A 23,045-nucleotide genomic window follows, 5' to 3' on the forward strand; every position below is an offset into this window, starting at 1 on the left:
CGCAAGGCAGAGGCTACAAGCACTCAGCAAAGTGAAGCGAACAGTGCTTACATTCTTTCTAATCACGCATACAACACGCAGAACAGCATGTCGAAAACTCTCATCATCAATGGCTCATATCCCCGTAAGCAAGGAATTATTACAATAGCTTGTAGCCGCGTAAGCATCATGGCTACTCACTTTGCGTGGGTTAGTTGCGATCACACTACCCCTGTTGTAATCGGTGATTTGAATGTGTATGTGTCGGGACCAAAAAAATGGCTGTGGCTTAGCTAAGGTTAAGCCCAGGATGCGAAGCATACTATCCTTTATTTTAACGCGACAGCGTTAAGGAGCTCGTGTCGCAGAAAATCCGGTGTCGTCGGCGTCGGCTCAGGTGTGCGGCGCTTGCTCGGGCGCACATTTCGTTGTCGCGCCGAATGCTGCGTTGCTCCACGCTCACCGCGTCCGATGCGGGACGCGTAGTCGCTGCGCCGTAGCACAGCCACCTAGAAACAGTATCCGTAGCACGCCGCAACCTTCGCTTCTCATTCCAACGAGCAGCTCTGTCTCCAGGAGGCATCTCACCTCGTGAGTGTCTAGCAGTGGCAAGCGCAGCTGCTTATATACCACCGCGACGCCGTGAGCGACGGCGCGAGTTGGAACCCCGTTTCTCCTCTGTCGTGACGTCACGGTGTCACGTGGTATTGAAGGCGACACCGCCGCGCCTGAGGAGCTGGGTTGAGCCCTCGTAATATGCTTCGCATAAAAGAGGGTGGTTTCGTGTTGCAGACATATCGCTTGCGATGCCACACTGATCCGGCCCAATCGACCACCCAGCAATGTAAGTGCATCGATTTGACATTATCAAAGAATATGCTTGCAGTTGAGAGTATGCCGATCAGTGCATATCACAAAGCCTTTGTGACTGTCGTTACTAAGTGACGATGAGTGCTGCCAATAAAGTATTTACCACAAGTTTTCTTACCACGATCATTATAGCTTCATTGGTCATCCACCTGCGCAAGATAGCATAGCTTTGATTTTTTCATTTTGCTCTACAATTTTTTCCCTGATACTTTTAATGTAATTCTAATTGTAGAGAAGTTGAATAAATTATAAGGACTAATGATCTAATTAGGCGGACCTTAAAAATAATGTGAGTATTTCCAAGCGACAGCAAACAACATTAACTTCGTTCTGTAGAGCTGCTTAGCATTTCTACATTTTTAACCTTTTGCTCAAGTGACACGTCCTGTGTGTTTGTGTGTGTGTGTGTGTGTGTGTGTGTGTGTATGTATGTATGTATGTATGTATGTATGTATGTATGTATGTATGTATGTATGTATGTATGTATGTATGTATGTATGTATGTATGTATGTATGTATGTATGTATGTATGTATGTATGTATGCATGCATGCATGTATGTATGTATGTATGTATGTATGTATGTATGTATGTATGTATGTATGTATGTATGTATGTATGTATGTATGTATGTATGTATGTATGTATGTATGTATGTATAATGAACAAGACGAAGGGTTAAATATTAAACATAACATTAAACATACCTAATACAAACATTAAACATAACATTAAAAAAAAGACAAAGGCTATGGCATATATATGTTTACTGGCGTCTCAGGCCATCGTCGCCGGTCCTCCGGCTAAATCGGCAGTACCATCTGCAAAATCCCTTTGTCTTCTTTTCCTTTTCAAACGTGATATATATATATATATATATATATACACGGCTAAAGCAGGCACACGGCTAACATGGCTGAAGTAGGCAAGCAATGCTATTCGCACCAAAAACATTTACAGAGCCATCGTTATCTCGAACGTTTGACTGTGTTTTGCGCTGAGAATACACAATTGTTGTAGAATGATCCGTCTTACAGCCGAACAGTATTTTATGTCAAAAGACATTTGCGTAATTAGAATGGCTCCCAGCCGAAGGAAAGGCGTGCTGCTGAGAACGAGCGCTCGGTGCTGCAGTGACCTATATTAGACTACCTGTTGCACAATCACGCGGACTGCGGCGGTATCCAAGGGCGTCGGCGTCGGTGGTTCAGTGGTAGAATACTCGCCTGCCACGCGGGTGGCCCGGGTTCGATTCCCGGCCGACGCAGCTTACTTTTTTGAAAAGAAGCTGTGAGATAAAACGGAATGATCCAAACACTGTATAGGAACCTGCCACAGGGCGTCGGTGGTTCAGCACTTCCGGACGCGCTAGCGAAAGGTTGTGTCACCATGAGCTCCGATGGAGCGGATACAGCGGCCCATATGGGCCGTGGAAACAGGTTTTTTGCCGAAGAAAACCAAGGATATGAAGTCGTTCTGCCACAGTTACCTAAAGGTGCGTGTATTACAAATACTGTTTTTCTACGCGGAGATATCAGGGCAAGACCTTATCGTGTGGAAGATGTCCGCGACACCATGGTTCGTCTGGGAATGCTGCCCGAGGTGCTTGCTTTGGGGGCTTTCCAGATGAACCACGTATGGGCGGTGACCTTCAGCACAGCAGAAGGAATGAAGAAGATGCTCGCGGTTGGTGACGTCAAGATAAAGGAGAGGCGATGCCTCGTTATCGACCCAAATAAGCAAGACGTTCGCCTAAAGCTACATTGGCTTTTGCATTATGTACCGGATGAAGATGTACGCACCGCGTTTGCGGCCTACGGGAAGGTGACACAAGTATTGAAGGAGCGATGGCGCGTCCATGGTATCACGGACAAAGGAACTTCGACTCGTACCGTAGCACTGGAACTGAAAACCGGAGTTACTATCGAGGACCTACCACATCAGCTTCGAGTGGGTGGCATGACAACACTTCTGGTTGTGCCAGGCCGAGCGCCACTGTGCCTACGGTGTCGCCGAACGGGGCATATTAGACGTGACTGTCGAATACTGCGGTGCGGTCAGTGCAGGCGCTATGGTCATGAAGACAACGAATGCACTCAGACATATGCTAAGGTGACAGGTACGGTTACAGCCGACCGTGTCTCGGAGCACATCATGGACCAAGTTGACGCAGAGGAAGCAGCCAGCAGCAGAATGGGGGAACCCGTGTACACGCCCCTTTCTAAATTGTCGACGGAAAAAGAAAAGAATGTGGAACGCGCGGAGGAGGTCGGGCATTCTATGGAGCCAACCAAAGCGGTCAACGATGCTCCAGTGGACGAAAACAACAAAGACGAAGGAAAGGAAACCACCGCGTCAAACAGCCAGCTAGAAGACATGGACGTCGTGAGTGCAGGCGTAAGTGTCGCAACTCCAAAACGACCGATTGAAGAGGTCGCTCCTGACGGCGGCCGACTAGGCAAGGGGGCAGGAAGTGAGCCGGCGACGAAGGTGGCCACGGGCAGGCGACCCAGCACTAAGCCCATACCTAACATCGGAGCGGGCACCCGACCGCCGCGGAAGCCGCCTTCGTAGCAACGAGGGCTGTGCTTCAACCAAGGGCCTTAAAACCATAGACGGAAAAGGACACGGCTCGAATGGCTTCAGCATCATGTGACGTGTGTGGCGGGTGCACGCCGTGTGCGTGTATACCCGCAAGTCCTTCAAGGTTTTGCACCGGCGACGCCGGGCCCATGTGTGAGGTAGGAACCATGCGATCTGTTCCTACTGGCACGCGGACTTCGCAATCTAGAACTGCGTTACGAGTTGCCACATTGAACGTTCGTGGACTACGGTCTAGACGGAGGCAATATCAGGTCAGTCGTCTCTTCCGCGAGTATGACCTTGACTTGATAGCTGTTCAGGAGACCAAGGTTGAAAGTCAGGAGCAAACGGATCGCATGGTCGAACCTTTTAGGTCTTTGTACAACGTTTGCGTATGTCACTCCCTTGGCACCTCTGGAGGCTGTGCCATTTTTTCGCGTAGTTCTTTAGGTCTTGTGGAAGAATATGTTTGTTCTAGTGAAGACGGCCGAATTGTATTTTGTGATTTTCTGTTCTTGTTTCAGAAATGGCGCGTCATTTGTGTATATGCACCAAATAGCGTTAAAGATCGTATCAGATTTTTTGCAACTGTTGAACCATATTTAAAATGTGAAAGAAAAGTGATTCTGCTCGGTGATTTTAACTGTGTATGCCTGAAGGAAGATAGGAGCAAGGGATTGCCAGTTCGGGATCAAAGTGCTTTGTTTTTATCTACGATTATGCAGGAGTGTGGACTAGATGATGTTGGAAATGTACTGCAACAAGGAAGTGGCACTGTCTATACACATTTCCAACGTGATTGCCACTCACGTTTAGACAGAGCGTACGTGGCAGACGTGCTTGTACAACTTTGCAACAGTTATGAGGTTAAGCCGGTAGCGTTTACTGACCACAGTGTCGTGATGTTTTCAATAGGCGAAAAAAAAAGTAGGTCAGGTTTTTCGTGGGAGTTGTGGAAACTCAATAACAAACTACTTAACGATAAAGTCTTTGTAGACAATGTGAAAGTACTTATAGAAAAATTGCACTTGTTTGAGTCGGGGGGATTTGTTGACGCATGGGAGCGGTTTAAGGAAGAAGTAAAAATTAGGGCTATCGAGAGATCTTCCATTTTACACCAGAATGAAAAAAGAAAAGAAAGGGAACTACAGTGTCAGCTGGAATTCTTGTTGACAGTCGAGAGCGTGCAGCCAGGCACTTTCAATGAAGAAATAAGAAAAATAAAGAATCAGCTTGAAATAATGGATATAGAAAAATACAGAGGCGCAGTTATACGCGCACGCGCAGAACACCTCTGGCTCGGCGAAACACCGACGAAACGATCCTTGAGCGAGGAAAAGCGGTACGCTTCACGTAAGGAAATAACGCAGATAACGTACTGTGAAGAGATCACAAGGGACAAATTGATGATCCAACAAGCGTTTGTCGAATACTACAAAGGATTGCTGGGATGCAGCGGTAAAAGAGGCCTCTTTACACGGTGAATTTTTGACACCAATGCCTACATTAGATAACGAAACCAAAGTACGCCTTGAAATGCCAATTGGCTTAACCGAAATAGAAAGAGCAATAGACGATCTAAGTGAAGGGAAAACGCCGGGTCCAGACGGACTTGGTGCTGCTTTTTAGAAGGCGTTTAAGCATGACCTCTCGAAGGCTCTTTGGCGGCTCTTCGCTGAGGCGTACGAAATAAAAGATGCGCCACCATCCTTTAGAAGGTCGCATATTGTACTGATACCCAAAAGTGATGATCCAGTGAAGGTTTTATCGGTGAGTGCTTATCGTCCTATAAGCCTCACCAATGTAGATTATAAGGTGTTCATGAAGGTGCTAGCCAAAAGACTGCAGACTGTAATACAACTAATCGTAGGACCTCACCAAACATGCGGCATAAAGGGCAGAACAATAGGAACGAACATTCACACAGCGAGGAGCATCCTAGAATGCTGTGATGCATGGGACAGGAAAATCGCGATGTTACAATTAGACCTCGAAAAGGCTTTCGATCGTGTAGTGCATGACGTACTTTTTAAAGTATTGGAACATGTAAATGTCGGTAATGTTATCTTAGAAGGTGTGAAAATGTCATACAAAAATTGTGGGGCTAACATTGTCATTAACAAAGAAGTCACTGAAAGTATTCATATTGCCAGGAGCGTTCGCCAGGGGTGTCCAATTTCTCCTTTATTGTTTGCTATTTACTTAGAGCCCTTTTGTTTGAGCATAATTCACAATAACAAAGTACGTGGTTTCAAGCTTATGATGGCTGAGGTCTAATTATTGTCTTATGCTGATGACATTGCCGTTTTCTGTGAAAACAGAGAAAGTATTAGCGAAGCTGTGAGGGTTGCCGACAAGTACTGCAAGTGGTCCGGTAGTACAATAAACTGGGATAAATGTGTAGGTCTGTGGCATGGCACCTGGGAGGCAATGCCAGATTTTTTCGAAAATGTGAAATGGAGGGACGTACCCACAAAGTATCTTGGGGTGCCACTAGAGGGATATAAAGATACAGCTGAATATTGGAAGGACGAAACAGAAATGCTGAGAGAGAAAGTAAATAAGTGGGGAGGGAAAAACTTCTCAATATTCGCCCGGTCAACAGTCTGCAATATCTTTTTAGCAGCGAAAGTTTGGTACGTGCTTCAGGTGCTGTGCATGAATAGGCTAAACATTCAGAAGATACACAGAATCTTTGCCACTTTTGTTTGGGGATCCCAATGGGAACGCACAAGTCGTACAAATCTTTTTCGATCAGTGAGAGCTGGTGGGCTGGGATTGGCCCATTTGTTTGTAAGACAGATAGTGTCGAGGTTTACTTTTCTACGTGATCAGAGTCATCCATTCTTGCACAACATGTTACAAGTTAGACTATGCTGTTATTTACCTGAATTCATTGTATCGACTTCTTGTGCGGGGCGAATGGGTATACGTGGTTATCTGCGCGAAGTAGTATCGGCGTTCAGTATATTAAAGGTTCGTTTTTCTCTGCAGTACTTGTGCGAAGTCAAGAAAAAACGGCTGTATAAAGATCTTATTGACGTAATGATGCCAGAACCCTTGTATCGCACCATGTATGCAATCGGGCCCGGAAAAGATGTCTTTAAAAGAATCAAAAGAATGGTAGTACGGCCATCAGCCAAGACCTTTTTTTTCAGCTACATACTGGTACGTTGCCCGTGAAACCATGGCTAGAGGAAAAGGGCCTATTTGTTCCGTGGAGTACTAATTGCCTCTTGTGCCGTAAGCCGGAAAGTATTGATCACATCTTTTTGAACTGCTGGGATGCCGTATTTCACTGGGACATCCTTCAGCGAACATTAAAGAAAGACTTCCCTATAACACCATACGGTATTCGTTTTCTGCCGGTTCAGCGTGAAAGTGGCATACCGTATGATATGTTTATGTTGTTGAGTATGCACGCTATTTGGAAGACGCGTATGGCGGTGAGGCATGCGGATGTAAACGCACGCCCAGCCAGAGAATACTTTATAGAAAGTATAGCTCACACCAAGGATGTATATTGCACAGGTGAAGAACAGCCAGAATGGCTACCCGTTCTGAATGACCTCATGTCATTATAATCATCCCCACGTCAAACAAAGCGAGTTTGAGGTTTTTAAACATTTTTCAGTGTCATATTTTCTGTAAATGCGTTTTGTTCTGTTGTTCTTTAACGTGTGATGTACCAATCAGCGAATAAAAAAAAAAGCGTCGGTGGTTCAGTGGTAGAATACTCGCCTGCCACGCGGGTGGCCCGGGTTCGATTCCCGGCCGACGCAGCTTCCTTTTTTGACAGAAGCTGTGAGATAAAACGGAATGATCAAAACACTGTATAGGAAACTGCCACAGGGCGTCGGTGGTTCATCATTCTGCTTCCGGCCACCAAGCGTGACGGACGCCGAATCATGAGCTCCAGTGGAGCGGCGACAGCGGCCTTTGTTGGCCGCGGAAACAGGTGGAACACCGAAGATGACGCAGACTATCAGATTATTTTGCCTCCACTGCCAAAGGGGCGCGTCGTGCTAAACACCGTGTTTTTGCACGGCGACGTGCGAGCTAGACCCTACAAAGTAGAAGATTTCCGGGACGCTCTTGGCCTAACAGGATTGTTGCCGGAAGTGCTGGCCCTGGGGGCCTACCGGATTAACCACGTCTGGGCTGTGACCATGAGCACCGCGGACGCCACGAGAAGGATGCTGGAATTCAAGGAGCTGAAGGTAAAGGGGCGGCGCTGTATCGTGGTCGACCCTCAAGACCAGCAGGTGCGGCTGCGTCTTCATTGGTTAATACATGGTGTGGCCGATGAGGATGTAAGAACGGCGTTGGCGACTTTCGGTAAAGCCGTACAAGTGACCCGAGAGCGATGGCGAGTTCAGGGTATCAACGACAAGGCGACGACTACACGGTCCGTCTTGCTCAAGCTCAACAGCGGCGTGAAGGGGGAAGATCTTCCGCACCAAATTAGGGTCGCCAGTGAGCTGGTCCTGGTCGTCGTTCCTGGCAGGCCAATGCAGTGCTTGCGCTGTCAAGGCACCGGTCACGTACGACGAGACTGCAAGGTTCCCCGGTGCTCGCAATGCCGTCGGTTTGGACACGCCGAGGACCAGTGCGTACGTACATACGCCTCTATGACTGGGCCAGCCGAAGGCGACGACACGGCAAGGTTGGTGATGGATGCGGCCGAGGCCGAAGACGCGGCGAAAGGGGCAGGAGACCAGGCAACCCCATGTGCGCTAGGCGGTGTGCTTGCACCTGATGCGTCCACGGGGACACCACCGGACAGGGAAAACGCTACGGAAGGTGCGGCAAAAGAGCCAGCCGAAGAGACCAAGGAAGAAAGCAAGAGCAGCCTAACGGAAGCCAGCGAGCAAATGGAGACAGCTGAGGACCAGTCGGCGAAGAGTGACCCTACGAGCAGCAATGTCGGAGCCTCGGTCAAACGGCCTCTTGAGAAGGCCACGGACAGCAGCGCAGCGAACCAAGGAAGAGGGGAAGACGGGCCGCCTTCGAAGACGCCAACGGGCAGGCGCAGCAGCTACAAGCCACGACCGAACACCGCTAACGCAGACAAGAAGTCCGAGAAGAAGCTGCCACCGCTCTCCAGTGGTACCGGTCCACCGGGTGGCTCCGGGGGCGTCTAGCGGAGTGCTAGGCGCAAAAGGTAAACACCATGCTCCGGGCCAAATCTTTTCACTAGACCTATAATCATGGCTCCCAACCCGTCGCTTAGATTGGCCACGCTAAACGTTCGACGTCTGGCCGCCAAGCGAAAGCAGAGCCAACTGTGTAGGCTGCTGGTGGACCATGACCTTGACGTGTTAGCCGTGCAAGAGACAAAAGTAGATGGTGATGGAGAGACCCGCAGCATGGTGCAGCGGTTTACGCCACGGTACTACGCGGTAGTGAGCCACGCCTTAGGGACGTCGGCGGGCTGCGTGCTGTTTGTTAGAAAATTACCCGGTGTAACGGTGCAAGGTTTTTATTCATGTCCATCCCGTAGATTAGTTTTCTGTGATTTTGCTTTGCATGGAATTGAATGGCGGGTTGCATGTATTTATGCACCAGATGCGTTGGAGGAACGGGCTATGTTTTTTTCCATGTTAAAAGAGTGTCTATCTTCCGAAAAGCAGATGGTGCTGTTAGGTGATTTTAATTGTGTTCTTAGTGCCCGAGATCGCTCTAATAGAGCATTAACGAGCGATAAAATAGGGATGTTTTGAACGAGATAATTACTGAATACGAATTAGTGGATGTGGCTGAATGTATGATAGGGACGCGAGATGTGCGTTTCACGCACTTCCAAGGAAATAGCCATGCGCGCTTAGATCGTATTTACTTGTCGCTTCAAGCAATACCAATGTGTAATAGTTACAGTGTATATCCTATTTTCTTCACTGATCATTGTCTGGTTAAATGTGACATAGGAAGGAAGGGAAAAGGCGGCAGCTTCTCTTGGGAGCTGTGGAAAATGAATTCAAACTTAACTAATGACGAAAGTTTCGGAGAATATGTATCGGACTGCATCAAAAAAATTCTAATGAGCGGCGAGGGTGAATTAAAAGATAGATGGGAAGAGTATAAACAGTGCATTAAAATGAAAGCCATCGATCGTTCCGCCGCAATATTGCATGAAACAAAAAAGAAAGAGAAGGAACTGCGAATAATCTTGGAAAAGCTGACAGAACTGGAGTGCCAAGAACCGGGAGCATACAAAAGCGACATGCGGAATATTAAACAGAAACTTGAGCTGCATGATGAGGAACGCTATTGCGGAGCGATTGTTCGTGCTCGAGCCGAATCCTTTGCGATAGGGGAGGCGCCCACAAAAAGGGCGCTCGGACTGGAAAAATCGCACGCTCGACGAAATCATATTGACGTGATCGAGGTGGGTGGTAACGAAGTTACAGATAATGATAGTATCGCACGTGCGTTTTTTGTACATTACGAAAATCTGTTCGCATTTAGGCAGGTGGACCTAGAACGGTTTAAGACGAACTTCTTGAAAAGAATGCCTCAACTGACTGAAGAAAGAAAAGTTGCATTAGAAACGCCGATAACTGTTTTTGAAGTGGAACGCGCCATTGACAATTTGAATCCTGGCAAGTCACCTGGCCCTGACGGGCTTTGCGCTCTGTGGTACAAGCGGTTTAAAAAGGAATTGTCAGCGGTACTTGTAGCAATTTTTAACGAAGCGTACGATGGTAAGGCGTTACCGCCATCTTTCGGTCAATCACACACGGTGTTGGTTCCGAAGACAGAGGATGTAGATAAGTTGAAAAGTGTAACATCATACAGACCGATAGCACTCACAAATGTAGACTATAAGATACTAATGAAAGTCTTAGCAGCTAGACTTCAGTCGGTTGTTAAAGACATAGTCGGACCACACCAAACGTGTGGAATTAAGGGTCACACTATAGCGACGAATATTCACAAGATGCGCTCAGTTCTTGAGTGTTGTGACACTTTTGAAGCGTGTGTGGCCATACTTCAGCTGAATCTGGAGAAGGCATTTTATTGCGTAGCGCATGCTATTTTGTTTGCAATGTTGGAACACATTAATGTCGGATCCGTCATCACGGATGGTGTAGCTCTGGCGTATCGGAACTGCTCTACCAGACTAATTATTAACAAAGAATTGGGGGCCCCCATTAAAGTGCAGCGTTCCGTGCGTCAAGGCTGTCCCATCAGTCCACTTTTGTTATGTATATATATATTGAAACCTTATGTTTGTCAATAATTGAAAATAATTCTATCCGTGGTTTTTGCTTACAATCTTCAGAGGTAAAACTGCTTGCATATGCCGATGATGTGGCGGTATGTTGTATTGACTACGAAGGCATTGAAGAAACCATTCGAAGTGTTAAATTTTTCAGCGACGTTACAGGAAGCCGAGTAAACTGGGGAAAGTGTCTGGGGTTTTGGCACGGCGTGTGGCCGTTCACCCCGTGCATTTTTGCCAATGTTGTATGGCAGAAAACACCTGTGAAATACCTTGGTGTCCCACTTGAGGTCTACAAAAATAATAATGACTACTGGCAGCAACAAGCAGAACTCTTACGCGAAAAGGCGAATGCTTGGAGGGCGAATTATCTCTCCATGTTTGCGAGGGCGACCGTGCGTAACATGTTTTTTGTGGCTAAACTGTGGTATGTGATACAAGTGATGCACTGTTCTAGGGTAAATGTGCAGAAACTTCATAGAATTTTTGCGATCTTTGTGTGGGGATCTACGTGGGAAAGGTGCAGTCGTACAAATTTGTTCAGGAGTGTAAAGTGTGGGGGACTTGGACTGGCACACCTTTTTCTCAAACAATTAGTTAATAGATTTTTCTTTTTTCGCGAGGTCAGCGACCCATTTCTGCAAACGGTGTGCCAGGCCAGATTAGGGAGACTGCTACCTGAATATGTTATTAGCACGGAAGTCCTGACGCGGACGGCACAAGGTTTTTTTTTCGGGAAGTTGTGGCGAGTGTGCGATTTTGAGTGCGCGTTTTTCTAATAATTATTTATATTCTGTTAAAAAGAGGAAACTGTATAAAGACTTATGTGATATAATGTTACCAATACCGTTGTACAAGGCGATATACAGTGCAAGCCTGGGTCAGAACGTACTCAAACGGGTTAAAAGAATGCAAGTAGCACCAAGTGCAAAAAATTTCTTTTTCAAACTGCATACCGGAACTCTCCCTGTAAGAACCTTCTTAGAGGAGCGTGGGTTTTATATGCCATGGGGGTCTCCCTGCATTATTTGCAAAAAGCCGGAAACGATCGACCACGTTTTCCTTCACTGTTGGGAAGCGGTATTCTTCTGGGATGTGTTGCAGAGGACAATCAAAAAAGAATTCCCACTAGACACGCATGGAATTAGGTACCTTGCAATAGACAATGAAGAAGGAGTGCCTTTCGATCTAATCATGCTGACAGGCCTGCACAGTATATGGCGCTCACGAATGGCTGGCTTCTACTGTGAACAGGACGGAAGACCAGCAAGGCTGTACTTTCGAGAGAGCATTGCTCGGTTATTAGAAGTTGAAAAAAACAAAAGAATGTCTTTCTACCTGGGTAGCCAGGATAGAACCCTTAGTCACACTAAGGGAATTTTAAGTGACAACGTCAGTCACAACATGACTGATGGCTTTTCGCTCATTCTGTTGACAAAGTATATTGTAATCCTGTCTTAACTTTTCATGTGTTGTAAGTGTATTCTTGTTGCGAAACCGGTAATAAAAAAAAAGCGTCGGTGGTTCAGTAGCAGAATCATGGGCTCCAGTGGAGCAGCGACAGCGGCCACTTTTGGTCGCGGAAACAGGCTTACTGACGAAGACAAGGAGTACCCGTTTATTTTGCCGCAACTGCCGAAAGGACGAGTAACGATCAACACCGTGTTTTTACACGGGGATGTACGTGCGAGACCCTACAAGGTTGAAGACTTCAGGGACGCCCTATTGCCGACGGGCCTGCTACCTGACGTGGTATGCATAGGGGCGTATCAAATTAACCACGTCTGGGCGGTGACTCTCAATGATGCGACTGCCACAAAACGCCTGCTGGCCATGAAGGAATTGCAAGTGAAGGGACGACGGTGCGTCATTGTTGACCCACAAGACCAGCAGGTGAAGCTTAGGCTTCACTGGCTGCTGCACGGCGTTTCTGATGAGGACATCCGGACGGCGTTCGCTGCATTCGGCAAGGTGGAAGAGGTGAGCCGAGAGCGGTGGCGTGTCCAAGGCATGGGAGACAAGACCTCTACTACCCGGACCGTGCTCCTGAAGCTGAACAGCGGCGTAAAACTGGAAGACCTGCCTCATCAGGTGCGCGTCGGCGGAGAGCTAGCATTGGTGGTCGTTCCCGGGAAGCCCATGCAGTGTCTGCGCTGCCAATGCAGGGGACACGTCCGCCGAGATTGTAAAGTTCCCCGCTGTTCAAGGTGCAGGCGTTTCGGCCACGTTGATGCTGACTGCGTCAAATCGTATGCAGCCGTGACAGGACCAGCAGCGAGTGACGTTGCTGCAGAGCACCTTATGGACGTGGTCGAGACGGAGGACGCCGCCAAAGGAACCGGAGACCTGGTTCCGACAGCGACAGTCAGTGGGACATCGACCGTTGGCGCAGAAGGCACGGTGACTGAGGCTGGCGAGAAAACGAGCAAGACGGTACAGGTCCTGTCTTCAGTGGGTCATGCTAGGGGGGCGTTAACGACGAGGCACCCGATGACGACACGACAGCAATGCTGCAGGGCGAGGACACCAACGACGGTGAGCAGACTGCAACTCTCGGTGCCCCAGTCAAGCGCCCCCAGGACGCGACGAAGGACCGGGACGGTAGTGCAACCAGCACCAACGAGGGGCCGCCGCCGAAGGTGCCTCATGGGAGGCGGATGGGCTTCAAACAAAAACCTAATATTCCACCAGAAAAAGAGCCTGTTGTCAAAGTGGGGGCGGTGACCAACGCCAGGAAGCCGGAAGGTCCCGGAGGCGGCTAGCCGAGGGCTAGTCGTGAAGGGTAAGCACCATGCTCCGGGCCTACTTTTTTTTTCCTTAGTTAAGATGGCTCTCTTACCGTCACTTACTATCGCCACTTTGAACGTGAGAGGGTTGGCGGCTAGTCGTAGGCAAAGTCAGGTCCTACGGTTGGTCACTGACCAAGACATAGACGTACTAGCCGTCCAGGAGACCAAGGTTGAGGGAGAGGAGGAGACCGGGAGCATGGTGCGGCGTTTCACGACTAGATATTATGCGGTCGTGAGTCACGCGGTAGGGACGTCCGCCGGTTGTGTTCTGTTTGTAGAGAAGTTGCCTGATCTTGTTGTTCAAAGTGTATTTTCATTCCAGTCTGGAAGGATTGTTTTTTGTGATTTTGTTTATCGTGAAATTGAATTGAATTCTGTAGAAGAGCGCACCTTATTTTTTGAGAACCTTTTTCAGTATATTTGCACCGAGAAGTGCATGATTTTGTTGGGGGATTTTAATTGTGTTTTGAGTGCTCGGGATAGAGCCAATAATGCCGGTATTCATGATAGAAGCAGCAGTGTGTTGACTAAACTAATACGTGAAAATGAACTGGACGATGTTTGCGAGTGTCTGGAGGGGGAGCGGGAAGTAATGTACACGCGATTTCAAGGTAACAGTCACGCGAGGTTAGACCGCATGTACATATCGCAAGACATGATTCCAAAGTGCCATAGTTATTCTGTGGCACCAGTATCGTTCTCAGATCACTGCTTGGTGAAATGTAACATAGGCACGGAGAAGAAGAGAGAGTCTTTTAATTGGGACCTATGGAAAATGAACGCCTTACTACTACAAGACCAACCATTTGTAGAGGCAGTACATGAGGCCGTAAGGGAGGTTTGTGAGGATAATAGTCAAACAACAGCAGAGAAATGGGAAGGGTTCAAACAAAACGTAAAAATGAAAGCCTGTGAAAGATCGAGCTGCTTAAAGTTTGAGAAGGAAATGAAAGAAAAGAGCTTGCGAAAGACACTTAAGCAGCTGATAGCGCTTGAGTGCGAAGAGCCAGGGGCGTATAAACAAGATGTGCGAACCATTAAAGAAAAGATCGAGCAGCTCGACAAAGAACGGTATCAAGGTGCGATTGTGCGAGCAAGAACAAATGCCTTAGTAGCTGGAGAGACGCCCACTAAAAGGGCGCTTGGACTTGAGAAAGCTCACGGTCGAAGGAATCACGTCGATAAGATTCTATGGAATGGCACAACTGCCGACGACAGTAAGAGTATAGGCCAAGCGTTTTTAGAGTATTACCAGTCACTCTTTGCGTTTCAAGAAGCGAATGTAGACGAGTTCAAAAAGGTCTTCCTCGGTCGCATGCCGCGATTGAGTGACGACACAAAAGAACGATTAGAAGTGAAAATAACAGAAAGCGAAGTTGAAAAGGCAATTGAGGATTTGAATCAAGGCAAATCACCTGGACCTGACGGCCTGGGTGCTTGTTTATATAAAGCTTTCAAGAAGGAACTGTCACCGTTGCTAGCACGGCTGTTTAATGATGCGTATGAGAACAAAGCTTTGCCACCTTCTTTTGGCAAAGCGCATACCATACTCCTCCCTAAGAGTGATCAAGTAGAGAAACTTAGGCTGGTGACATCTTACAGGCCGATATCTTTAACCAATGTAGATTATAAAATTTTCATGAAGGTTTTGGCAGCCAGACTTCAAAGTGTAATAAAGGAAATTGTCGCAGATCACCCAACATGTGGGATCAAAGGAAGGTCGATTTTTTCGAATATTCACACGATGCGGTGCGTGCTCGAGTGCTGCGACGTCACCTTGGGCGGAGTTGCAGTGCTTCAGCTCGACCTCGAGAAAGCCTTTGATTGTGTCTCGCATGGTATTTTGTTTGCCATTTTGAATCACGTTAATATTGGTTCCATCATCGCTGAGGGAGTGGCGTTGGCGTATCAGAACTGCACAACACGCTTAATTGTGAATAAATCATTGGGGGCCCCCATTAATGTCATGCGTTCTGTGCGTCAGGGCTGCCCCCTCAGTCCTCTTTTGTTTGGCATTTACATAGAAACTATGTGTTTGGCCATAATTCAAAATGATCAAATACGCGGTTATAATTTGGCAGACACAAAAGTCAAGCTCTTGGCATATGCAGATGACATCGCAGTGTGTTCTACAAGCAAACAAAGTGTAACGGAAACGATAAGCGTAGTGAAACGTTTTTGTGGTGTGACGGGCAGTAGAGTGAACTGGGGGAAGTCCCTCGGTTTGTGGCACGGAGAGTGGTATTCCACCCCGGACCATTTTGCAAATGTGAACTGGATGAAAACCTCGACCAAGTATCTAGGTGTTCCCATGGACAGTTACAAAAATAGCGACGAATACTGGATGAACCAAACAAAAGAAACTAGAGAAAAAGCAGAAAGGTGGAAAGGCATCAACCTGTCGATTTTCGCTAAGGCAACGGTGTGTAACATGTTTTTTATTACGAAGTTGTGGTATGTCATGCAGACGTTGTACTGTTCAAGGGTAAACGTGCAAAAGCTGCACAGAGTGTTCGCGGTTTTTATCTGGGGCTCCACCTGGGAAAGGTGTAGCCGAACAAATCTGTTCAGGCACGTGAAGGAAGGGGGGCTGGGCTTGGCGCATCTTTTTGTTCGACAGCTTGTCAACCGCTTTTTGTTTTTTCGCGATTTGCGCGATCCTTTTTTGCGCACCGTATGTCAGCTCAGGTTGAGCGACGCATTGCCTGCATATGTTGTCAGTACGGCAAGCATGACCGGAACACTGCGTGGTTATTTTAAGGAAGTGGCCGACAGTGTGCGTTTCCTTTCAGTTCGTTTTTCAAACGATCATCTGTGTCACGTGAAAAGGAAAACACTGTATAAAGATGTGTGCGACATTGTGTTTACTGTGCCGTTATACAGAGATATATACAGTGGAGGGCCTGGACAAGACGTCCTTAAACGGGTGAAACGAATGCAGGTGCCACCAGGTGTTAAAACCTTCTTTTTTGTGCTCCACACAGGAACGCTCTCTGTGAAAACTTTTCTCGAAGAACGAGGCTTTCTTGTGCCGTGGGGATCCCACTGCTTGATCTGTCAGAAGCCGGAGACCATTGATCATGTTTTCTTGCATTGCTGGGCGGCGGTTTTCTTATGGGACGTTTTAAAGCGAACGCTGAAAAAGGAGTTACCGGTGGACCCCCAAGGGATCAGGTATCTGCCAATTAAAGATGAAGACGGAGTGCCGTATGATCTTATTATGTTGAATGCCCTCCACTCTATATGACGAGCTCGTATGGCCGGGTGCCATTGCGACACCGACGCTCGGCCAGCGCGTATGTATTTCAGAGAGTGTATGTCCTCATTTATTGAAATGCACAAAATGCAAGAGTGTGTACCGGATTGGCTGTCGAGGCTCGAACCTCTGACAGTCATGAAGGACTTTTAATTTAACAACGTCAGTCCTATGAGGATGGACGGCTGTCTAGCGCTTTTTTTTGTTTCGTCTTCCTTTTTCTCTTGCAAGAGGCTTGCATCTGTGTCATGAGTGTGAAATTCATATGTGCGATGTTATATTGAAAACCGGTAATAAATAAATAAAAAAAAAGCGTCGGTGGTTCAGTGGTAGAATACTCGCCTGCCACGCGGGTGACCCGGGTTCGATTCCCGGCCGACGCAGCTTCCTTTTCTTGACAGAAGCTGTGAGATAAAATGGAATGATCCAAACACTGTATAGGGACCTGCCACAGGGCGTCGGTGGTTCAGTGGTAGAATACTCGCCTGCCACGCGGGTCGCCCGGGTTCGATTCCCGGCCGACGCAGCTTCCTTTTTTGACAGAAGCTGTGAGATGAAACGGAATGATCCAAACACTGTATAGGAACCTGCCACAGGGCGTCGGTGGTTCAGTGGTAGAATACTCGCCTGCCACGCGGGTGGCCCGGGTTCGATTCCCGGCCGACGCAGCTTCCTTTTTTGACAGAAGCTGTGAGATAAAACGGAATGATCCAAACACTGTATAGGAACCTGCCACAGGGCGTCGGTGGTTCAGTGGGTGTGGGCCTGGCGCACCTTTTTGTTCGTCAAGTTGTTAACCGATTTTTGTTTTTTCGCGATGTGCGCGATCCATTTCTGCGCACTGTATGCCAGCTAAGGTTGAGTAACGCTTTGCCGGCACATGTTGTTAGCACGGCAAGCATGACGGGATCGCTGCGTGGATATTTCAAGGAAGTGGTCGACAGTGTACGCTTCCTTTCTGTTCGTTTTACAAATGATTACCTTTGTGAAGTGAAAAGGAAAGCATTGTATAAAGATGTATGCGACATTGTGTTCCCAGTGCCCTTATACAGAGCCGTATACAGTGGAGGGCCAGGACAAGACGTACTCAAACGAGTAAAACGCATGCAGGTTCCACCAGGTGTAAAGACCTTCTTCTTTAAGCTATACACAGGAACGCTTTCCGTGAAGACGTTTCTGGAGGAAAGGGGTTGTCTCGTACCTTGGGGGTCGCACTGCTTGATATGCAAGAAGCCCGAAAATATAGACCACGTTTTCCTACATTGCTGGGCGGCAGTTTTCTTCTGGGACGTCTTAAAGCGTACCCTGAAGAAAGAGCTACCGGTGGACCCCCAAGGCATTAGGTATCTGGCCATTAAAGATGAAGACGGGGTTCCCTATGACTTTGTTATGTTGAATGCTCTGCACTGTATATGGCGGGCTCGTATGGCAGGGTACTATTTCGATCCTGACGCTAGGCCAGCTCAAAGAATCTATGTCGCGATTTATTGAAATGCAGAAAATGGAAGAATGTGTACCGGATTGGCTGTCGAGGCTAGAACCCCTGACAGCCATGAAGGAATTTTAGTTTGACAAAGCCAGTCCAATATGGACAGATGGCTCTATTGTGCGGTTTCTTTCCTTACGCACCTTCCCTTGTTGTTTTCTTTTCCTTCAATGTTTGGAATTTGTGATATATAAGTGTGTGCTAACTACATGTACCGTCTGAGTAATGTCGAAGACCGGCAATAAAAAAAAAAAGTCGGTGGTTCAGTGGTAGAATACTCGCCTGCCACGCGGGTGGCCCGGGTTCGATTCCCGGCCGACGCAGCTTCCTTTTTTGACAGAAGCTGTGAGATAAAACGGAATGATCCAAACACTGTATAGGAACCTGCCACAGGGCGTCGGTGGTTCAGTGGTAGAATACTCGCCTGCCACGCGGGTCGCCCGGGTTCGATTCCCGGCCGACGCAGCTTCCTTTTCTGACAGAAGCTGTGAGATAAAACGGAATGATCCAAACACTGTATAGGAACCTGCCACAGGGCGTCGGTGGTTCAGTGGTAGAATACTCGCCTGCCACGCGGGTGGCCCGGGTTCGATTCCCGGCCGACGCAGCTTCCTTTTTTGACAGAAGCTCTGAGATAAAACGGAATGATCCAAACACTGTATAGGAACCTGCCACAGGGCGTCGGTGGTTCAGTGGTAGAATACTCGCCTGCCACGCGGGTGGCCCGGGTTCGATTCCCGGCCGACGCAGCTTCCTTTTTTGACAAAAGCTGTGAGATAAAACGGAATGATCCAAACACTGTATAGGAACCTGCCATAGGGCGTCGGTGGTTCAGTGGTAGAATACTCGCCTGCCACGCGGGTGGCCCGGGTTCGATTCCCGGCCGACGCAGCTTCCTTTTTTGACAGAAGCTCTGAGATAAGACGGAATGATCCAAACACTGTTTAGGAACCTGCCACAGGGCGTCTGTGGTTCAGTGATAGAATACTCGCCTGCCACGCGGGTCGCCCGGGTTCGATTCCCGGCCGACGCAGCTTCCTTTTCTGACAGAAGCTGTGAGATAAAACGGAATGATCCCAAACACTGTATAGGAACCTGCCACAGGGCGTCGGTGGTTCAGTGGTAGAATACTCGCCTGCCACGCGGGTGGCCCGGGTTCGATTCCCGGCCGACGCAGCTTCCTTTTTTGACAGAAGCTGTGAGATAAAACGGAATGATCCAAACACTGTATAGGAACCTGCCACAGGGCGTCGGTGGTTCAGTGGTAGAATACTCGCCTGCCACGCGGGTGGCCCGGGTTCGATTCCCGGCCGACGCAGCTTCCTTTTTTGACAGAAGCTGTGAGATAAAACGGAATGATCCAAACACTGTATAGGAACCTGCCACAGGGCGTCGGTGGTTCAGTGGTAGAATACTCGCCTGCCACGCGGGTGACCCGGGTTCGATTCCCGGCCGACGCAGCTTCCCTTTTTTGACAGAAGCTGTGAGATAAAATGGAATGATCCAAACACTGTATAGGCACCTGCCACAGGGCGTCGGTGGTTCAGTGGTAGAATACTCGCCTGGCACGCGGGTGGCCCGGGTTCGATTCCCGGCCGACGCAGCTTCCTTTTTTGACAGAAGCTGTGAGATAAAACGCAATGATCCAAACACTGTGTAGGAACCTGCCACAGGGCGTCGGTGGTTCAGTGGTAGAATACTCGCCTGCCACGCGGGTGGCCCGGGCTCGATTCCCGGCCGACGCAGCTTCCTTTTTTGACAAAAGCTGTGAGATAAAACGGAATGATCCAAACACTGTATAGGAACCTGCCATAGGGCGTCGGTGGTTCAGCTCCTCGTTAGTATAGTACTTCCGGCCACCGCAGTGAACGGTCGCGGAATGTTTTGCTCCGAAGGGGCGGTTACAGCGGCCCAGCAGGGCCGCGGTCTCAGGTTGAACGACACACCGAAGGATGACTACCAGGTTATTTTGCCGCAACTACCTACAGGATCGACAGTTACAACGACTGTTTTTTTGCACGGAGACGTGAAGGCGAGGCCCTACCGAGTCGAGCATTTCCGTGAGGCACTTGACTATCTGCAGCTGATGCCCGAAGTGGAGGCCCTCGGCGCCTATCAGATGAACCATGTTTGGGCCATCACTTTCAAGGACGAAAAGGGCAAACAAAAGATTTTGTCTGCTCCAACCTTCAGCGTAAAGGACCACCGATGCATGGTAATAGACCCTCCAAATCAAGACGTCAGGATGAAGCTGTATTGGCTTCTACATACGACTCCGGACGACGAAGTCAGAGGTGCCCTGGCGCCTTTTGGCAAGGTCAGCGAAATTTCGAGGGAAAAGTGGCGCGTTGCAGGCTGCAACGACAAAGGCTCCCACACGCGCCTGGTGTCCCTACGGCTGAAGGTAGGCGTTACCGTGGAGGACCTGCCTCATCAACTCCGCGTCGGGGAAGACCATGCGCTCGTGCACGTCCCAGGCAGACCCCCGCTCTGCCTCCGGTGCCATGGCACCGGTCACATACGGCGCGAGTGCCGAGTCCCGCGTTGCAAGCTCTGTCGTCGCTATGGCCACGACGAGAGTCAATGCGCGCGTAGCTACGCCAGTGTGACCGGAACTGGGCGAAGCGACACCGTCGATGAGCACCTCATGGACCAAGTCGACGCGGAGGAGACCGTCAGTGGAGGCGAAAAGCCGACAACGTCGGGTGCCACGCCTTCTGTCCCATCCGAAAACAAGGGACCTATGAAATCTGCGTCTAGCGTAAATGGAAAGAACAACGAACCACAAAATACGCCAGAGGCTGAGAAAACCCCTAGCAACTGTGCTGCCGTTAGCGAAACAGTCGAGACGGAAGAGAGCGGAACCGCAATGGAGGGCATCTACTCGGAAGAAGCAAAAACCAACCCTGGCGTCGCCGTCTCAAAGAGACCACGAGAAATCACCATAGAAGACGACAACCGCGAGAAGGTCAACGCTGGTGAACCGCCCCCAAAGGCAGGGCCCCATCGTAGGGCTCCCCTGAAGGTGAAGCCCAACGTGCCTCCAGACAGGAGGACTACACCGACAGGGCCTCCGCGTTAGCGGAGGGCTGCTGTCCGAGAGACGACTTTACCGCTAGACTGGAGCGGGACGCACAGCACGAAACGTCGCCATGCCTACCGACAAGGAAAACGCCCCGGCTTCGCCATGCTTGACGAAGCACTCAGAATTAGAGCAATATAACTGTGTAAGTGTGCATCCTGTCAATTCAGCACAATCACCCAGCGGTCCGCTTGCCCTTTCGCTTTCTATGAACTCAACGTCCTTATCGGCATTAAGAATAGGCACGCTGAATGTGCGCGGTCTCACGGCAAGAAAGCGGCAAGTACAGTTAAGACGTCTGCTAAAAGAAAATACCATCGATATTCTAGCCTTACAGGAATCGAAAATAGACAGCGAGGAGCAAGCGGACCACATGGTCCAAACTTACGCATTAGATTTCAACGTTTGTGTTTGCCATGCCGTTGGAAAGTCTGGCGGTTGTGCTATCTTTCTGAAACGAGGTATCGGAATCGTTGAAGAGGGTGTTATCACCTCTGATGACGGACGGTTAGCATTGTGCGACTTTTATTTAAACCAAGTACAATGGCGAATTATATGTGTGTACGCGCCGAACCAAATTTCTGAGAGAAAAGTTTTTTTTGATGGTGTGGCTGGCTTTCTAAAGTGTGACAGGCAACTCATTTTGCTTGGCGATTTTAATTGTATTTGCATGCCCGAAGACTCAGTTAAGAATGAACCTGTACGAGACAAAAGTGCCCTACAGCTTAAGGCGTTGGTGGATGAATGTGGCCTTGTTGATGTAGGGGATATATTCCGTGGAAATCAAGTGCAATTTACCCACTTTCAGGGCCAAAGCCATGCACGATTAGATCGCGTTTATATCTCTTCGGATGTTATGTCTATGTGCTGTAACTATGCCGTGAAACATGTTAGTTTTAGTGATCATAGCTTCGTAATGTTTGAAATAGGCAGAAAGCGCAAAGTCTCTGCATTCAACTGGGAACTGTGGAAATTAAATGAACAGCTCTTAACCGACGACACATTTGTCCAAATAGTACGCGAGAAATTGGAATTAGTGTCCACGAGTCACACAAATTTCATCGAAGCTTGGGAACAATTCAAGTGCGAAGTTAAACTAAGTGCAATAGACAGATCATGCATACTACGACATAAAGAAAAACAAAAGGAAAAGGAACTACAGTGCACACTTGATTTCCTTTTGAATGCAGAGACTACAATACCGGGTTTGTTTAAAAGTGAAGTCGAAGTTGTTAAAAGACAGATGGAACAGATGGAAGAAGAAAAATATAAAGGCGCTGTTATTAGAGCGCGTTCAGAGAGGCTTTGGTTAGGCGAAAGACCAACTAAGAGGGCGATTGGTGAAGAAAAAAGATATGCAACAAAAAACGAAATAAATGAGATTCGCTATCATAACGAAGTGTCGACAGATAAGAACGTCATTGAAACAGCATTTGTAGAGCGATACCGTAGTTTGCTCGGCACAGAAGTGCAAGTAAATGACATACTTATAAACAACTATGTTAAGCAAATGCCAAGGCTTGACGAGGATATTAAACTAGAGCTTGAAAGACAAATTACTAGAGATGAAATCAAACAAGCAATTGAAGAATTGAGCAAAGGAAAGACGCCTGGGCCAGACGGCCTCGGATCAGCGTTCTATAAAGTTTTTAAGAACGAAGTAGCAGAAATACTATACCATGTTATAGCAGAAGCCTACGATAGTAAACAAATGCCTCCATCGTTCAAACTAAGTCACGTAGTTTTAATTCCTAAAACCGATGAACCTTCCAAATT

General features: G+C 48.3%; 16 non-coding genes and 1 pseudogene across 16 annotated transcripts; all 17 read left to right on the forward strand.

The window, feature by feature from the left end:
- Positions 1-2,044: 2,044 nt before the first annotated feature.
- TRNAG-GCC (transfer RNA glycine (anticodon GCC)) lies at positions 2,045-2,115 on the forward strand. Its single transcript has one exon. It is a non-coding gene; the product is annotated as a tRNA-Gly (tRNA).
- Positions 2,116-5,972: 3,857 nt separating this feature from the next.
- On the forward strand, positions 5,973-7,110 carry LOC135905356 (uncharacterized; annotated as a pseudogene).
- Positions 7,111-7,142: 32 nt separating this feature from the next.
- TRNAG-GCC (transfer RNA glycine (anticodon GCC)) lies at positions 7,143-7,213 on the forward strand. Its single transcript has one exon. It is a non-coding gene; the product is annotated as a tRNA-Gly (tRNA).
- Positions 7,214-17,013: 9,800 nt separating this feature from the next.
- Positions 17,014-17,084, forward strand: TRNAG-GCC (transfer RNA glycine (anticodon GCC)). The gene has a single exon. It is a non-coding gene; the product is annotated as a tRNA-Gly (tRNA).
- Positions 17,085-17,156: 72 nt separating this feature from the next.
- Positions 17,157-17,227, forward strand: TRNAG-GCC (transfer RNA glycine (anticodon GCC)). The gene has a single exon. It is a non-coding gene; the product is annotated as a tRNA-Gly (tRNA).
- A 71-nt stretch (positions 17,228-17,298) lies between these two features.
- Positions 17,299-17,369, forward strand: TRNAG-GCC (transfer RNA glycine (anticodon GCC)). Its single transcript has one exon. It is a non-coding gene; the product is annotated as a tRNA-Gly (tRNA).
- Positions 17,370-18,439: 1,070 nt separating this feature from the next.
- Positions 18,440-18,510, forward strand: TRNAG-GCC (transfer RNA glycine (anticodon GCC)). The gene has a single exon. It is a non-coding gene; the product is annotated as a tRNA-Gly (tRNA).
- Positions 18,511-18,581: 71 nt separating this feature from the next.
- TRNAG-GCC (transfer RNA glycine (anticodon GCC)) lies at positions 18,582-18,652 on the forward strand. Its single transcript has one exon. It is a non-coding gene; the product is annotated as a tRNA-Gly (tRNA).
- A 71-nt stretch (positions 18,653-18,723) lies between these two features.
- On the forward strand, positions 18,724-18,794 carry TRNAG-GCC (transfer RNA glycine (anticodon GCC)). The gene has a single exon. It is a non-coding gene; the product is annotated as a tRNA-Gly (tRNA).
- Positions 18,795-18,865: 71 nt separating this feature from the next.
- On the forward strand, positions 18,866-18,936 carry TRNAG-GCC (transfer RNA glycine (anticodon GCC)). Its single transcript has one exon. It is a non-coding gene; the product is annotated as a tRNA-Gly (tRNA).
- Positions 18,937-19,007: 71 nt separating this feature from the next.
- TRNAG-GCC (transfer RNA glycine (anticodon GCC)) lies at positions 19,008-19,078 on the forward strand. The gene has a single exon. It is a non-coding gene; the product is annotated as a tRNA-Gly (tRNA).
- Positions 19,079-19,149: 71 nt separating this feature from the next.
- Positions 19,150-19,220, forward strand: TRNAG-GCC (transfer RNA glycine (anticodon GCC)). The gene has a single exon. It is a non-coding gene; the product is annotated as a tRNA-Gly (tRNA).
- Positions 19,221-19,292: 72 nt separating this feature from the next.
- TRNAG-GCC (transfer RNA glycine (anticodon GCC)) lies at positions 19,293-19,363 on the forward strand. The gene has a single exon. It is a non-coding gene; the product is annotated as a tRNA-Gly (tRNA).
- A 71-nt stretch (positions 19,364-19,434) lies between these two features.
- TRNAG-GCC (transfer RNA glycine (anticodon GCC)) lies at positions 19,435-19,505 on the forward strand. Its single transcript has one exon. It is a non-coding gene; the product is annotated as a tRNA-Gly (tRNA).
- Positions 19,506-19,576: 71 nt separating this feature from the next.
- Positions 19,577-19,647, forward strand: TRNAG-GCC (transfer RNA glycine (anticodon GCC)). Its single transcript has one exon. It is a non-coding gene; the product is annotated as a tRNA-Gly (tRNA).
- A 72-nt stretch (positions 19,648-19,719) lies between these two features.
- On the forward strand, positions 19,720-19,790 carry TRNAA-GGC (transfer RNA alanine (anticodon GGC)). Its single transcript has one exon. It is a non-coding gene; the product is annotated as a tRNA-Ala (tRNA).
- A 71-nt stretch (positions 19,791-19,861) lies between these two features.
- Positions 19,862-19,932, forward strand: TRNAG-GCC (transfer RNA glycine (anticodon GCC)). Its single transcript has one exon. It is a non-coding gene; the product is annotated as a tRNA-Gly (tRNA).
- Positions 19,933-23,045: the final 3,113 nt, after the last annotated feature.

Source organism: Dermacentor albipictus, chromosome 3 (assembly GCF_038994185.2).
Source record: "Dermacentor albipictus isolate Rhodes 1998 colony chromosome 3, USDA_Dalb.pri_finalv2, whole genome shotgun sequence".
Lineage (NCBI taxonomy): Eukaryota > Metazoa > Arthropoda > Arachnida > Ixodida > Ixodidae > Dermacentor > Dermacentor albipictus.